Source organism: Coenobita brevimanus, chromosome 100 (assembly GCF_032717465.1).
Source record: "Coenobita brevimanus isolate Jiangsu-jjx chromosome 100, ASM3271746v2, whole genome shotgun sequence".
NCBI lineage: Eukaryota > Metazoa > Arthropoda > Malacostraca > Decapoda > Coenobitidae > Coenobita > Coenobita brevimanus.
In genome coordinates this window covers 37,612,059-37,627,724 of record NC_137053.1, presented here as the reverse complement: position 1 = coordinate 37,627,724, position 15,666 = coordinate 37,612,059, and the positions used below count along the sequence as shown (strand labels likewise).

The following is a 15,666-nucleotide window of genomic DNA, read 5'->3' as shown; positions in this document are numbered from 1 at the left end:
GAGTATGTGGCTGGACAAGGGGCCCACCAAGACATACGGTTATAAAGTGGTGGGATGAGGGAGTAGAAGCCACAGTTCAAAGAGAAAAGAGGACTGTTTAGGGAATCCAAAAGGGTTGGTAACAGAGAGGAATACCTGGCATCTAAGCATATAACCAGAAAGAAGGTACTGTTTACAGAACAGGTATGAGTCTCAGAGACTTACTGGATAGCCTAAGTAGTGCTGAAAGGAGGAATATGTTATTTAAGGTGGATAGACAGATCCCAAGAGGAAACAGTGTTATCATAGGTGAGCATTGTGTTAAGAATCATGAAGGGAGGGTACTGGTGGATATTGAGGATATTAAGGATACATGGAGAGAACATTACATCCATTTATGGAATGAGAAGTTTAACTGGGATGGGGAAAGTTTGGAAATGGCTGATCCAGTTACTGGCCCTTGGCCATTGGTTGATACTGGTGCCATGGAGAAGGCATTCGACAAAGTACAGTTGGAGAAGGCTGTGGATGTGTCTGGATTGACTGCTGAGATATTGAAAACCTCTAGAGATATAGGAATGGGTTTAATTACTGATTAAAGAAATTCTGTTATACAGGATAGGAGTGTGTTGTTCTGGACAAGTTGTTGAAGAGTACGATTATAATTGTGTGTGAGGGGAAGGATGATGGCCTGGAAAGAGCATAAAGCATTTGAATCTGATAATGAAGGTAATGGAAAGAGTCCTGAAAGGTATGATAAGAGAAGAGTGAACATTGATGAGATGCAGTTCGGTTTTATGCTAGGCAGAGGGTCTGTTGATGCAATATTCCATGTCCAACAGCTTAAAGAAAAATATAGAGGAAAGAAGAGAGAGTTGTACTTTGTTTTTGTTGATTTGGGGAAGGTTTTGACACAGTGTCCAGGGAGATGGTGAAGTGGACAATGAGAAATCTTGGGAATAAGGAATGGTTGGTTAGATTGGTTATGGCAGTGTATGAGGGTCACACATCTAGCTGAGAGCGGGGATGGAGGTTTGAGTTTTGAGTTTCCTGTGAACATTTGTGTGAACATCACTGTGCATGAGGAGTCAGTTTTAAATCTCTCTCTCTCTCTCTTTTTTTTTTTTTGCTTGAGGTTGTCACAGAAATTAACGAATTGGATTCCCCAGGGAGATGTTGTATGCTGATGACTTGGTATTGATTGCAGAGAATGAGAGATTAATGGAGGAGAGATTTAGGAAGTGGTGAGATCGAGTAAGGTACAAAGCATTGAGAAATGTGCAGATAAAACAAAGTGATGAGCTCTAGGGCAGGTAGCAGCTCTGTCAGAGCCTGAGGGTGACCATGTTCATTTTGCCACTGTGGTGTGGGAAGCAGTGTTTTTTATAAGTATGTGCATGAGAGATTAATAGTGTTATAGGTAGACTGCAAAATAACGCTGATTTTGATTGTGTGATACAGAGTGTATGGGAGAGCATACAGAAGAAGAGAGTCTTGAAGGGATTAATCTTGCTGGAGAGTCTCCTGGGTGTCTGGAGGAGTTTTGTTATTTGAGGTACACCCAAAAGCACTAGTTTCTCCCCCCCAGTAGCCGGAGTCGCGGCCAGTGAGCGACGGGGCGATTGGACATCCCATACCCATTGCCCCTACCCCAACCCCAGTGTACGCGTTGTTGGATAGATGTGGTGGTGGATAAGCTGGTCATGTTACAGTGTGTTGCGATTGTTTTTATTGACAACCATAACCAGTAGGGGTAAGTATTTAAAGGCATTTAATGAGTAATACTGTGTTGTTGTCCACAACTTTTGAGAAAGGCACGAAAATGAAAGAAGACCTACAATGTAATATGTGTTATTGTCTGTATACTCAAGTCCTGTATTATAATGTCACACAAGTATAGTATAGTGAACAGCATCTGCTGAAAGATATGATGTCTTTTCTCATCCATTTTGGCTCCCACCTCCACCACCCTGCTTTCTGGGTTCCTGTCTCCACAAAACGTCTCTTTTAACCTCTTGTCCCCCAGTCCCGCCCTTTGTTAACCAACATAAACTAAGATAATGATCAAATGATCTGTGAGGTATTGATCATGTAAGTATTACCATACACCTCTGTATAAAGCACCAACAAATCGGTAACATACAATACCTCGGTATACCTGCCAGCTATATCACCCTTTTGTAAGGTGTTATGTGACATATACACTGCAAGTTGGACCTTGTGTTACAAGGACAGATGGCTGTTTATCATTAACCCTTTCAGGTCTCAAATAGGTCCCAAGGTCACGCTTGAGAGACGCATTTTTTTGAAAAAGTCAGGGTTTGCAAATAAAGAAAAAAAAATCATATTCATGCACGGGGAAGTAAAACACATCTGCCTTTAAAACATTAGAGCTCCACTCACTATACAAGTGCTGCAAAAATGATGGGAAGTTGCGTAGCAAGTGGTGTGTAGTAGCGTGGTGAGTATTGCTGTCTCGGTGGGTAGGTGATTTCTTGGTGCATAGGCAACATGATTGCATTGTTTTTTTTTCCGTGTTTCTTCATAAAAAAACGGTGCAATAATATACAGTATGTACATTATATCTCACGTGATTTGTGAATGATTCTTGAGTTGTTTTCTTTATAAAAAACAAACTTAACAGTTACAAGATCCATATAAAACTATCACTTACTAGCTACTACTAACTAATTTATTTTACTTTGCTCTTATTTTGCTTAGTACTGTCCAAGGCTGTGGGGGTGAGGACATAGGGGTAAGCCTACGAGCTTGCCTTTTGTATGTATGTATGGTTAGTTTATTGTTGCTAACTATATCGTCCTGTGTAGGCTACTTACAGGCGGCAGAAGAGACAGTGATCAAGTATTTATTATTTCTAAAAATTGACGGTGTTATATGTATAACCAGGAAATGTGAGAAACTCATGAAATATAAATCATAAAAAAGTAAGGAGATACTAACAATCATTTGTCAATGAAAAAGGCAATACTCGCTGCACATGTATGTCCGCCTGGTAACAAATAAATGCATGGTACATGTATAAAAGGCTATAAAAACAACCTTACAAACCTAAAATCATAAATCTGTAATTATTTTCCCTCAATCAGACACTCTAACACCCAGGAAATGAATGAATATTGAGACATACAATGCGGAAATCTCTTGCTTGCCTGTGACGCGGCACTATGTGAATAGGTGGGAGGCAGGGGGCGGGGGTTTGGAGGGAGAGTGGAGGGTGGGAGGTAGAGAGGTGGGGGATCAGTGGGAGGTAGGAGGGTGGAGGAAGTAGGGGGTGGGGGATTGGAGGGAAAGTGGAGGGTGGAAGGGTGGGAGGTAGAGGGCTGGAGGAAGGGGGATATGAAAGGGAGGAGGGAGGTGAGAGCTATGTATCCTCCAGAGCAGTAAAAATATATTGCAAACAATATTCTTTTGCAAAATGAATTGTTTGATACCAAAATAGTAAAAAATATTGCCAGATCAACAGTATAATAAAACCAGTATGTGCAGCCCAACCCCCCACCATGATTAGCTCTTCCCAGACTATTTAAACTAAAATATTGTGATGTGCGCATGCCTGGTGGAAGCAGAGGGGTCTGGGGAGCAGCTCATTTCATTCACCAGCCTCACGCAACAGTTTTCATTCATGCCTAAATATGCTGCCATGGGAGTGGCTAGGAAACTCCTACCGAGAAAGCCACTATAGTGGCCAGGAGACCTGAAAGGGTTAACACAGGTTATATGTGGGTTGAACATCCATTAATTCATATTAACATGGCAGTTTAAGCCTTACATTATAAACAAGTAAGGTTTATGTTCTTGTCATTATTGGATGAACGAACGAATCAGGGATCGGCTCTGACGAACCACAAACTCTGTGCCTTAACGAAAATATGCGACCTTTTGTCAGTGCAGTGACACGGTGTCATTATGCATATGACTGACCCACATTCAGTCATATACATAATGACATTGTGTCACTGTTGTGACAAGAGGTCAGAATGTTTTCATTTAAGCAGAGTTTGTGGTTCGTCAGAGCCGATCCCTGATTCGTTTTGTTCATCCAATAATGACAGGAACATAAACATTATATGTTTATAATGTAAGGCTTAAATTGCCACGTTAATGAGAATTAATGGATGTCCAAAACCACATATAACCTGTGTTAATGATAATCAACCGTATGTCCTTGTAACACAAGGTCCAACTTGCAGTGTACTGTATATGTCACATAGCACCTTACCAAAGGATGATATATTTGGCAGGTATACTGAGGTATTGTATGTTATTGATTTGTTGGTGCTTTATACTGAGGTGTATGGTTATATTAACATGATCAATACCTGATGGATCATTTGATCATTACCTTAGTTTATGGTGGTTAACAAAGGGCGGGACTGGGGGACGAGAGGATAAAAAGAGACATTTTGTGGAGACAGGAACCCAGAGAGTAGGGTGGTGGAGGTGGGAGCCAGAATGGATGAGAAAAGACATCATATCTTTCAACAGATGTTGTTCACTATAGTATACTTCTTTGTGACATTATAATACAGGGCGTAAGTATATTGACAATAACATGTATCGTAATACATTGTGCTGTAGGTCTTCTTTCATTTTCATGCATTTCTCAAAAGCTGTGGATAACAGCATAGTACTACTCATTAATGCCTTTAAATACAAACCCCTACTGGTTCTGATTGTCTCTAAAAACAATCATGGCACATTGTAACATCACCAGCTTTGGCTGTTCCACATATACCCAACAACACTTACACTGGGATTGGGGTAGGGGCGGTGGGTGTCGGGTGTTCGATTGCCTGATCGCTTACTGACTTCAGCCCCGGCTACTAGAAGGGAAAAAACTAGTGCTTTCGGTTGTACATGATACAAGCTGGCCACAGACACACATACGCTAATTATAAGAGAGCCAACTGGAAGGCCTTCACAACTGAAACAGAACAACACTTTGAAACATTAAACAGTACATCCATCACAAACATCAACACCGCTGTGCACACTTTCAGTACAATTATACAAGACGCAGACAAAAGACACATCCCTAGAGGGAACAGAAAGAGACACAACCCCAACTTCACACCAGAAATTCAAGGCCTCATCAGTCAACAGGACACACTACGACACTCCCCAACACCCCTTACATAAGACACCGTACAACAAATATAAGAACTCAACACTCAAATAAACAATAAAATATCAGAAGAACAAACACTAACTGGAATAATTATCTCCAAACACTTGACCACAAAATAAACACCAGCAAACTCTACAAAACACTAAACACTTTCTAACAGCAATACTACACAATCACACGATGCCATCTCAACAACAGACACCATACCTTCAAACAAACAACAAGCAAACACTCTTATCAATCACTTTTCACATGTCAGCCATCTAAACCCCCATCGCAACAACCGACGTATCATCCAACTTAAGTGACAGTTCCCCACAAACCCAGACTTCGCACCTTTCACTTAAACCAGACGAAGCATATCATTAGCAGCCTAAAGCACTCATCTGCCTGTGGCCCAGACAACATAAGCAACACACACCTTAAACACCATGTACCACATGGCATACAAGCACTCACCAACATATCAAACTGCAGCTACTCACACAACATAATACCCAACATCTGGAAGCATGGAATTATCATCACTGTTCCCAAACCATGTTACCTTCCTCACACTATCCCATCACGCTTCTCTGCACCCCCTCCAAAGTCACTGAATGACTGGTACTACAACTAGTTACACCTCACCCCCCCCTAGCCCCATCACAACCTGGTTTTAGACCACTACACTCCACAAACACTCTTCTCAAACACTTTTCTTACAGATATTACACAGAGAGTTTTTGATGACATGAATTCAGCTAGGCCACCATACAGAACATGCCTAGTCACACTAGACATTAGCAAAGCTTTTGATTCCATCCCCTGACACCAGTGGTGGGCAGCACAAACGAAGAAGGATCTTGCGCAAGCGCAATGCGCAATCCACAGTTCACTACCTTGCGCAAGCGCAAATGCACAATCTGACAAATATTTAGCTTGCGCAATGACGCAAAGCGCAAGCGCAAACCATTTGCATATATTTTTGGGAATTACTGAAAAATATTGAGATATTTAAATAAAACAGCATACCTACTTATTTTTATTTTTTATTATTTGTAATTTGCCTAACTGCGCAATCTAATATTTAGCTTGTGCAATGTCGCAAAGCGCCAGCGCAAATCATTTGCATATATTTGTGGGAATTCCATCCATCCATCCATTGCCAGATGCCATGTATCCCAAACGGGGTGGTCAAGGGCTCAGAGTTAATTGTTTTACAGGGAGGGGCACTAATCCTCCACCAACCCCACTTGACACGTAGGGATGCCAACAGCATCTGGTGTTCCCAGGCGGTCACCCATCCAAGTACTAACCAGACCCAATGTTGCTAAACTTCGCTGATCGGACGGGAAGCGGTGTACTCAACGTGGCATGGCCTGTAAAATATTTATTGGTATAATTAAATAACTTACTAAAGTAGCAAAGATCGCATGAGGTAATAAAAGAGGTACAAGGTAGGGTAGTGGATGTTGGAGTGGCCCTGGTGAGAAAGGATAGTGTTTGGAAACTCCCTGTACTGCTGTTTGCAGATGATACTGTGTTGTTGAGTGAAGACGAAGGGGAGCTGCAAGGCTTGGTGGATGAGTTTGGGAGAGTGTGTAAGAAACCGAATCTAAAGGTGAATGTAGGGAAGAGTAAAGTGATGGTCTTTGAGAGAGGTGAAGTCAGTGAATGTACAGCGAGGTTGGATGGTGATGAATTGGAAAATGTGAGTACGTTTAAGTACTTGGGTAGTGTGATGAGTAAGGATGGAGGTTTGGAGGGTGAAGTGCTTGAAAGGGTACAGCAGGGAAGAAAGGTTGCTGGTTCTTTGAAAGCAGTGATAAGAAACAGGGAAGTGAGCATGGAAGTGAAAAAGTTACTACATGACAGTATTGTGATACCAACTCCAACGTATGGAAGTGCAGCTTGGACATTGTTGGAAGGACACAAGTCAAGAGTGAGAGCAGTGGAAATGAGTTATTTAAGAGGAGCCTGTGGAGTCACGTGGAGAGACAGGCTGACGAATGAGGATATAAAGGAGCGTTGTGGTGTTGATGTGGATGTGATAGGAAGCGTTATGAGGAACACATTGAGGTGGTTTGGCCATGTGGAGAGGATGGAGGGTGAAAGACTGACGAAGAGAGTGTATGTGAGTGAGGTGGAGGGGGGAAGAGGAAGGGGGAGGCCAAGGATGAGATGGAGGGATGGGGTGGAGAGGTATATGAGAGAGGGGGGTGTGAGTTGGGAGCAGGGCAGTGAAATGGCAGGGGACAGGGCGACTTGGAGGCGATTTGTTTGTGGCCACCCCAAACGGGATTGAGGCGTGTGGCAATAGATAGATAGATAGACTAAAGTAGCAACCTGCCCACCACCCTCGGTGACTGAGGTACAGTTGGTCATTGTCCGGGAAAAACAGCCTATATTTACCAAGGCATTGGCAAAGATCACATGATTACTGTATCATCAACTCTCTCTCTCTCCGACAGAGGAGGGAAGGAATGGAGAATAAGAGAGAGAGAGAGGAGGGAAGGAATGGAGAATAAGAGAGAGAAGAGGGACGAAGTTTATGCCTTATCTCCTCACTCAAAGGGACAATCCTTTGCCATTCCTGCATATTTATTCTCTCTCTCTCTCTCTCTCTCTCTCTCTCTCTCTCAGAATAATGCTCTTTATCTCTCTCTCTCTCTTGTCTTGTCAGGGCAATTTATTTAATAATTCAGTATAGATATACAATAGCATACAGTATGTAATTCGTTACAAAAAATAAAAAATCATGAAACGTATTTATTCTCTCTCTCTCTCTCTCTCTCTCTCTCTCTCTCAGAATAAAGCTCTTTATCTTTCTCTCTCTCTCTCTCTCTTGTCTTGTCAAGACAATTTATTTAATAATTCAATATAGATATACAGTAGCATATGTAATTCATTACAAAAAATAAAAAATCATGAAAACAGAGTATTTAAATCAAATATCCACTGCTTAATAAATTATTTGGCTGTCAATATTTAATTTAAATAATATGTTTTAATGGTTTTTGTAAGGAATTGCATGTGCTAATCTTAATAAATAATGTACATTTATTATCATTTACTAATAATAATAATTTAAATATTAAAAATACATTATCTGTTGAAGCATATTAATGCTACTACCCCCTTCCCTCCCGCCTCCCCCCACCAAGCACCTACCCACCCTCGCGACCCGCCCCAGCCTCCTCCATCCCTTGTCCAGCCATGCGGGAATCTCCCACCACGTGTTCCCTGGAAGACCACGTGTCCCTTGGATTATGCAGTGCGCAATCCACAGGGCAGGTGCGCAAGGCAGGTGCGCAAGTGCAAATTTAGTTGTGCAAGCGCAACTACGTTTGTGCTTGCGCACCTGCCTTTTCATGTGCACAAGCACAAAATTGCGCATGGTCTTGTGCGATGCGCAATGCGCAAACGATATCACCAGAGCACAAGGGTGCGCAATTGCGCTTTGCGCAAGTGTTTGCGCACCTGCCCAGCACTGCCTGCCACAACCTCTCAAACAAAATATTCAACACAAACATGCACAATAACACAAAGAGATGGCTGGCAAAGTACTTAGCAGGCAGATATGCACATGTAACATTTGCTGCTCAGCCTTTGAACATCAGAAACTTCACATGTGGCATCCCCCAAGGATCTGTTTTGTCCCCTACACTCATTAACCTGTACAGTCATGGCCATAAATAATCACCTATCATCCTGTACCCCGTGCCTCAGACTGGCTCCTTTATCCGTGGCAATTCACTCTGGAGTATGAGGGGCTGAGGGAGTGAGAGGGAGGGGCCAGAGAGAGAAGGGAAGGTGGGTGGGGGGATGAGCGATGGTGCTTGGGTGGAGTGAGGGAGGGAAGGGAGGGTAGGTAGGGGAGGGTGAATGAAATGTGAAGTGGTGGCCACATAATATGTCTATTTTCTTTCATTCAGGGCATCATATAAAGGAGTTACTATCCTGTAGATAAAGCTGCATTACACCTTGTATAGCAGTGTCAAATAACAAGCTTTAGATAGGTGGTGATGTAAAGGACTGGCTCATGAGAGAAATATACTGACGTAACATCAAACATTAGTGCGGAGCCAGATATTTGTGTTAATCCGTGTATTTTGACTTCAGACACAGAATGAAATCTGCATGGCTTTGACTTCCGTAATGTTTGTGTAAGAAACGTCCTCTACCCTTACATGTAATTAATTTTTGTAACTAAATATTACATGCAACCTTTGACATGGCTGTTCCACGGCAATTATGATCACTCTCGCGGTATACTATCTATCTGTCTGTCTATTGCCAGACGCTTCAATCCCGTTTGGGGTGGCCACAAACATATCGCCTCCAAGTCGCCCTGTCCCCCGCCATTTCACTGCCCTGCTCCCAACTCACACCCCCCTCTCTCATATACCTCTCCACCCCATCCCTTCATCTCATCCTCGGCCTCCCCCTCCCTCTTCCCCCCTCCACCTTACTCGCATACACTCTCTTTGTCAGTCTTTCACCCTCCATTCTCTCCACATTGCCAAACCACCTCAGTGTGTTCCTCATAATGCTTCCTATCACATCCACATCCACACCACAACGCTCCTTTATATCCTCATTCGTCAGCCTGTCTCTCCATGTGACTTCACAGGCTCCTCTTAAATAACTCATTTCCACTGCTCTCACTCTTGACTTGTGTCCTTCCAACAACATCCAAGCTTCACTTCCATGCGTTAGAGTTGGTATCACAATACTGCCATATAATAACATTTTCACTTCCATGCTCACTTCCCTGTTTCTTATCACTGCTTTCAAAGAACCAGCAACCTTTCTTCCTTGCTTTACCCTTTCAAGCACTTCACCCTCCAAACCTCCATCCTTACTCATCACACTACCCAAGTACTTAAACGTACTCACATTTTCCAATTCCTCACCATCCAACCTCGCTGTACATTCACTCACTTCACCCCTCTCAAAGACCATCACTTTATTCGTCCCTACGTTCACCTTTAGATTACGTTTCTTACACACTCTCCCAAACTCATCCACCAAGCCTTGCAACTCCCCTTTGTCTTCACTCAACAACACAGTATCATCTGCAAACAGCAGTACAGGGAGTTTCCAAACACTATCCTCTCTCACCAGGGCCACTCCAACATCCACTACCCTACCTTGTACCTCTTTTATTACGTCATCCATGTACAGATTGAACAACCATGGAGACATGACATCCCTGTTTCAACCCAACTTTCAAAGAGAAAAAATCACTTAGTTCACCATCCACACGCACTACAGCCTTCGCACCATCGTACATACTCTTCACAGCATTCAACAACTTCCTATCTAATCCATATATTCTTAACACTTTCCACAATCCTTGTCTATCCACCCTGTCATATGCTCTCTCCAAATCCATGAAAGCCGCATACAACTTCTTTCCCTTCTCTAGAAACTTTTCCACTAAAGATCTAAGAATGAATATCTGATCTACATAACCTCTTCCCTTCCTAAAGCCTCCCTGTTCTTCTCCAACTAATTCCTCTGTTCTTTCTCTAACTCTGTCAATAAGTATCCTACCATACACTTTTCCTATTATACTAAGAAGACAAATGCCCCTATGATTACCACACACTTCCTTTTCCCCATTTCCTTTGGACAAGGGAATAATTATACCTGACTTCCAATCCTCCGGGACTCTACCTTCCTCCCAGGCCAATCTGCACATCTTCCGCATCCATTCTACTACTATCTCTACCCCATGCTGCAGCATTTCACCACACACTCCATCAATTCCTGGGGCTTTCCTCAATGTAACTTTCTTCATTGCTTCCACAACTTCTATCCTACTGATTTCTTCCTGTCTTCTCACCTCCCTCCTCCTCCCAGCCATTCCCCAGCCACTTATACTCGCATTACTTCCATCCTCTATGTTCAACAATTCCTTAAAGTGTTCTCTCCATCTGCTCACTTTTTCTCCCTTCTCCACTAGTAATCTACCATTTTTATCTTTCACTCTCCTGCTAACTTCACTCCCACCCTGTCTTACTCTTTTCACCTCTTTCCAGAACATTTTCTTACAGTCCCTCCACTTTACACTCAAATTCCTTCCAAATTCCTCATCCACTCTCTTCTTACTCCCTTACTAATCTTTTCACCTCTCTCTTTCTTTCTACATATAACTCTTTCTTCTGCCTCTCAACTTCTTCCATGTCCCTATTTCTCATCCATTCATTGTATGCTTTCTTCTTTTGTGCCTCAGCCTGTCTCACCTCTTCAGTCCACCACGCTGTTCCTTGCACCCCCCTCCGTCTTCTCTTCCTTCCACACACCACATCACATGCTGCACATATTTCTTCTGTAAATATCCTACACACACCTTCCACGTTTCCCATCTGCTCCAATTCATTTTTTTTTTTTTTTTTTTTTTTTTTTTTTTTTAATGCGAGGAAGAAGGAACCAAAGGCCATGAGCCCGCAGTAACAGTTCCCTCCAAGAGAAAAACAAAATACAATATAGAGCCAAATTCAAGATCCGATCATTTTGAGATGCCTGGACACACTGCGTTTGAAAGACTGGAGATCATAGGCAGCAGGAAATACAGACATAGGGAGACAGTTCCAGAGTTGACCTGTTGCATAAATGAAAGACTGGGAGTAACGGTTAATTCTTGCATTAGAGAGTTGGACAAAAAAAGGATGAGAGTCTGCTGCCAGACGGGTGCTATGCGCCCGTCGTAGAGGTGGAGGAATGCAAGCAGACAGTTCAGAGGAGCAGTGACCATTAAAGTAACGATAGAAAAGAGATAAAGATGCAACAGTGCGGCGAAGAGACAGAGGTTGAAGGGAGTCAGTAAGAGGAGGAGAGTTAATGAGACGAAAAGCCTTTGACTCCACCCTATTGAGAAGAGCTGTATGAGGGGAGCCTCCCCACACATGAGGGTTGTACTCCACACAGGGGCGGATAAAACCTCTGTATAGAGTCAACAATTGCGCAGGGATAAAGAAAGAGCAGAGTCGGCTTAGCACACCCAATCTCTTGGAAGCAGATTTTACAAGAGATGTAATATAATCTTTCCAAGATAAGTCCCGAGTAAATGAAACCCCAAGCATGTTCAAGGATGATGTAGGATTAAGCTGAATATTATTAAACATTAGTGGGTATACCTGTGGAAGATTTTGTCGGGTTGAAAGGTGTAAGAACTGAGTCTTAGATGCATTAAAGACAACCATATTATTTTTACCCCAGTCAGAGATACGAGCCAAGTCAGACATTAGGAGTGCCATAGCCTCATCCCTTGTTTGTTGAAGTAACTGTTGAGATGGGCGTTGCGGGAACCGAATGGAAAGGTGAAGGGTGGAGTCATCAGCATATGAGTGGATAGGGTTAGATGTACAGCTTAGAAGATCACTGATGAATAAAAGGAAGAGAGTTGGTGATAGGACAGAGCCCTGAGGAACACCACTGTTGATAGATCTAGGAGAAGAAAGATGGCCGTCTATAACAGCGGCTATAGAACGACCAGAAAGGAAGCTAGCGATGAAGGCACAGATAGAAGGATAGAAACCGTAGGAGGGCAGTTTGGAAATTAAAGATTTATGCCAGACTCGATCGAAAGCCTTTGAGATGTCAAGTGCAATGGCAAAGCTTTCGCCAAAGTCCCGAAAGGAGGATAACCAGGAGTCTGAAAGGTAGGTGAGAAGATCGCCAGTGGAGCATCCCTGACGGAACCCATACTGACGATGGGAAAGAAGGTTGTGATAGGAAAGATGCCTTAAAATTTTTCTATTAAGAATTGACTCGAAAACTTTTGAAATACAGGACGTTAAAGCAATTGGACGATAGTTGGAGGGTTGGGAGTGGTCACCCTTCTTTGGGACTGGCTGAATGAGAGCAAACTTCCAGCAAGAAGGAGAGGTACAAGTTGACAGACAAGGACGAAAGAGTTTGCCTAGGCAGGGTGTAAGCACAGAAGCACAGTTCTTGAGAACAACAGGAGGGACCCCATCAGGCCCATATGCCTTGTTAGTACTGAGGCCAGTGATGGCAGAAAATACATCAACTGAAGAAATTTTAATGTCAGCCATGAGGAAGTCAGAGGGGGGAAGTGATGGAGGAACAGCACCGGAATCGTCTAAGGTAGAATTGGAGGAGAAAGTCTGTGCGAAGAGATCTGCTTTATCAGTAGAAGAAATAGCTACAGAACCATCAGAGTAGAAAAGAGGAGGGAAGGATGATGAGGTAAAGTTGTTAGAAAGATTTTTGGCAAGATGCCAGAAGGAGCGGGAAGAATTCGAGTTGGAGAGTTGAGAGCATTTAGTATGGATGAAATTATTTTTAGTAGAGCGAAGAACAGACTTAGCACGATTCCGGGCAGAAACGTAAAGATGATGTGATTCAGAGGTGGGTTGGCTCCGGTACCTTTTGTAGGCCCTCTCCTTGTTGCGGACAGCATTAGAACATGCGTGATTAAACCAAGGCTTTCTTGCATTAGTCAAAGGATATGAGAAAGGAATGTATGCTTCCATGCCCGAGAGAATAACCTCCGTAATGCGCAAGGCACACTCAGATGGCTCACGGCCATGGAAGCAATAATCATTCCAGGGAAAATCAAAGAAGTACTGCCTGAGGGCCTCCCAGTCTGCGGCTCCAAAATGCCACAGACGACGTTTCTCTGGAGGGTCCACAGGCCGTACCGGAGTGATAGGACAGGTTAAGGTAATAAGGTTGTGATCGGAGGAGCCCAACGGAGAGAAAAGATTAACAGAGTAAGCAGAAGGATTAGTTGTGAGGAAGAGGTCAAGTATGTTGGAGCTCTCTCCAAGGCGGTCAGGGATACGGGTAGGGTGCTGTACAAGCTGCTCTAGGTCATTAAGGATAGAAAAGATGTAGGCTTGTTCACCAGGTGGATCTGTGAAAGGAGAGGAGAGCCAAAGGTGGTGGTGAACATTGAAATCTCCAAGAATGGAGATTTCAGAGAAAGGAGAAAGGGATAGAATGTGTTCCATCGTAGAAGTAAGATAGTCGAAGAATTTTTGATAGTCAGTAGAATTAGGGGATAAGTAAACAGCACAGATATATTTAGTCAGAGAATGACAGGAAAGCCGAAGCCAGAGTGTGGAGAATTCAGAAGAATCAAGTTCAGGAACACGAGAGCAAGATAAGTCGTTGCGTATATATACACAACAGCCACCTTTGGCTTTGAAATGAGTATAGAGAAAGTAGGAGGATACAGAAAAGGGTTTGCTGTCAGTTGCCTCAGACAGCTGAGTCTCCTTTAGAAAAAGAAGGTGAGGTTTAGAGGAGGAGAGGTGGTGCTCAACAGAGCGAAAGTTAGAGGAAAGGCCGCGAATGTTGCAGAAATGAAGAAGAAGAGAGTCAGACAGTGGTTCCAGGCATCTTGAGTCGTCATCGGGAGAGGGGCAGATGGAGGGGGCATTTATGGTCCCCCCCCCTGGGGAATCCGAGGCTTGGTAAAACGACGCCATTTTGGGTAAATTTTGAATAGGAAGTGTAGTGTGTACTGTGCATGTAGTTTGGTGAAGATAGTTAGAGAAATTTGTACTGGAGAGCATGCTGGCCTACTCTCTGTGTAACTGAGACACTGAAAAAGTTCAGCAAAGGCGGATGGTCAGGAACTAGTCCTGAGGGCTGATGAAACGGGAGCTCCAGCACTCCCTGTCATCAGCTTTCCATCCACCTCTCTCTTATACTCTGCCATTTTCTCATCCTCTTGTAACCTTTCCACTCTCCTTGCAACTACTCCTTCCTCTCGTCTTTCCCTTCTTCTATTCCTCCATCTTACTTGAATCCTAATTCTGGCCACCACCATGTAGTGGTCAGAAAGTCCACTCCCCCAACCTCTATAAGCTCTTGCATCCATTACATATCTTCGCATCCTTTCATCCACACACACATAATCAATCATTGCCTTCCTTTCATTCAGTTCACCACCTACCCTTCTTATCACTCGCCATATATACCTGTGGATCATTTTATGCCTGAAGAGGGTATTGGCTATCACCAATCCCCTCTCAGCACAAATGTCCACCAACGCACGCCCATTCTCATCTATCTCTTGGTATACACTCCCTCTATACAGTCACCATCATGTAAATTCAGTAATGATTTAATAACATCTCTATATGAAAAGGCTGTTTAAAATAAATGTGCATAAAAGGTAAATAAATTTGATGTCTGTGCTCATGGGTGGATATAGTAACGATATCTCTCATTACCTGTTAGAAGGAAAATGAAACAAAATCCTACCCAAACTCCCAAAATATGTATATGTCAATGTTTACCGACACTGGTCAAGCCAAAGCAACCAGGAAAGCCTTCGTAAGTAGTCCAGTGGCCTCATGCCTAAAAAACCTCATGCAGGCTTCGCGGCTCCGGGGAAACAATGTTGTTAATGGTTTGCTGGTTTCGTCTGAACACCTCCCACTCTCCTTTGGTGTGCTGGAGGAGGTGGACCCGTGTCCTCTTGTTCTCTGGCTTCCACGCATAAGGTGACCAGATTTATTGGAGCTTAAAGCGGGACATTGTCGTGTGTTTGTGTGTTTACCTATTTGTAG

General features: G+C 43.2%; 1 protein-coding gene and 1 pseudogene across 1 annotated transcript in view; one reads left to right on the top strand and one right to left on the bottom strand.

Moving 5' to 3' along the window:
• The window catches only part of nonC (serine/threonine-protein kinase Smg1), a 1,312,439-nt gene that overhangs the window by 1,180,985 nt on the left and 115,788 nt on the right, over nt 1-15,666 (top strand). The window lies entirely within an intron of this gene.
• On the bottom strand, nt 6,378-6,497 carry LOC145414745 (5S ribosomal RNA; annotated as a pseudogene).